At 30.9% G+C, this 2,301-nt stretch overlaps 1 pseudogene; it reads right to left on the bottom strand.

The window, feature by feature from the left end:
- Positions 1 to 1,982: 1,982 nt before the first annotated feature.
- LOC136332575 (small nucleolar RNA U3) lies at positions 1,983 to 2,056 on the bottom strand (annotated as a pseudogene).
- Positions 2,057 to 2,301: the final 245 nt, after the last annotated feature.

The raw sequence follows: 2,301 nt of genomic DNA, 5'->3' as shown, positions 1-2,301 counted from the left end.
GTTTTTATGGTTTCTGATAAGAAATCATATACTAATTTTATATTTATTCCTCTTTGTATTAGCCACTTTTCTTTGTTTGCTTCAAGACTTTTCTCTTTATATATGTTTTTCAGTAGTTTGACCATGATTTGTCTAGGAGTAGATTCTTTGTGGGTTTTGTTTGTGTTTTTATCCTGCTTGGAGTTTACTGAGCTTCTTGGATCTATAAATTAATGCTTTACAATAATTTGGTAAGTTTTCAGTCATTATGTCTTCAAGTATTTTTTCTGCCTATTTCTCTCTGCTTATCTTCTGTAGAATCTACTTAACCATATGTTGGACTAGTATGCATTGAGGGGTAGACAAAATTATGTCTATAGTTGTGAGTATGCAAAATAGAATTTATTCTTATTTATTATATTATTTATTTGTATTATTTGTCATCATTATCATTATCATTTTGTATTCTCACTTCTTACTTATCTTTTAGGTAATGATGGTTGATAATTTAACCTACTTTTTTCCACGCCTGTATTGTCTCAAAGGTCTCTGAAGCTCTATTGATTATCAGTAATTTTTAAAAATCTTTTCTTCAAATGGATAATTTCTACTGATCTATCTTCAAGTTCATTAACCTATTTTACTGTTTTGTTTTTCTTTCCTATGTGCCCAGGGGTCTCTCACACACATGCATACTTTAAAGGTCAATTGTGTTTCTGTGGAATTTATAGTCTATATTCAGAAGTCTCCTTCTATGGTTTCCAGCATGCTAACTTTTTTCTTCAAAATAGCAACTATTCTTCCAGCCTAGTACTATAATAACTTGTAAGTGATAAAGCTATCGATTTCATGATCTCTCATTATTTGTACCTTTTTTTGTAAACAAATCCAAAGAGATTTTGTATGTCATCTTAATCCAGAAAAGTATTTATTTGTTAATCTAACTCTTTTTTCTTACAGTTTTTGAGATAAAATGTTTTTAACTTTTTGTCTTTAAATAGTTCTTTATTATTTTATTTAATAAAAAATTGTCTTTTATGAGTACTTTATTTCTTTGCCATTAAAAGAAACCCTAAACTTTATTAGAATATTTTAACATCTGTAGGTACTAGTAAAGAAACAGTCTCAAGCCTTTTAGAATAACCTAGATACATTTCCTTGGTTTCCTAAGTATATGGTTTAGTTAAACCAAAGTGATCTACGATATAAAACTCAAATGAGCAAAGCATGATTATAAAACACTACCAGAAGCAGAAATATAAAACAAATATCCCCCCCAAAAAATCTCATATCAGAATTGGATCCACTAGTCAGAGACCTCTCTACCAGAAAGACCCAAATAGAGAATTAAAGAAGATGTGCTACATATATACAATGGAATACGACTCAGTCATAAGAAAAGATGAAATACTGCCATGTGCGACATCATGGATGGACCTTAAGAATATTATGCTAGGCAAAATAAGTCAGTCAGAAAAAGCTAAAAACTGTATCATTTCACTCATATGCAAGATATAAAACTGAAGTCGGAGACACAATAGTATGGTGGTTACCAGAGGGACGGGGGCAGTGAAGGGTAAAGGAGGCCAAATATAGGGTGACAGAAGATGATCTGACTGTGGGTGGTGGGCACATAATGCACTATCTAGATCATGTATCATAGAAATGTACACTTGAAATCTATATGATCTTATTAACCAATGTCACCCCAATAAATGTAATTACAAAAGAGAGACATCAAGTCATCGTGAGAAAAAAAAGAGAATTTATTAAACTGTTATTCACTTTAAGTTGCAGACTCGTGTGTGGCCTTGGCCCCACACCCTGCTAGCCAAGCTCGTCTGAATTATGACAATAGACCTTGGAAATACATAGCCTATACTTATTTTAAAAGATATGTTGCTTAGGTTTATAATGGAAATAAAGTGCTTCTTTTATGAAAAAATTCCAAAGAAATACTATATTGATACAATTTTTAAAATAAGATAGATGACAAACTAAATACATTGATAACATATAATCAACAGACTACATTCTAGTAACAAACTATAGAAATGATCCCTGAAAGTATAGTCTTAACAGACTACATTCTAATAAAGGCTTTGATTCATATATAAATATCTCAGACATCAGTGCCAGATATTTGGGTTTTGACCATAAGACAGAGATACACTACCTGTGTTTAAGAAAGAAATTGATCCTAGGATCTGACTATAAATGCTAAAAGAGAAAATTAGAAATCAAAACTGTATGGTACTGGCATAAAAGAAGACACATAGATCAATGGAACAGGATAGCAGAAATAAATAGTTTAAAAACAAC

This window comes from Saccopteryx bilineata, chromosome 3 (genome assembly GCF_036850765.1).
Source record: "Saccopteryx bilineata isolate mSacBil1 chromosome 3, mSacBil1_pri_phased_curated, whole genome shotgun sequence".
Lineage (NCBI taxonomy): Eukaryota > Metazoa > Chordata > Mammalia > Chiroptera > Emballonuridae > Saccopteryx > Saccopteryx bilineata.
This window is presented reverse-complemented; position numbering and strand designations above follow the sequence as displayed.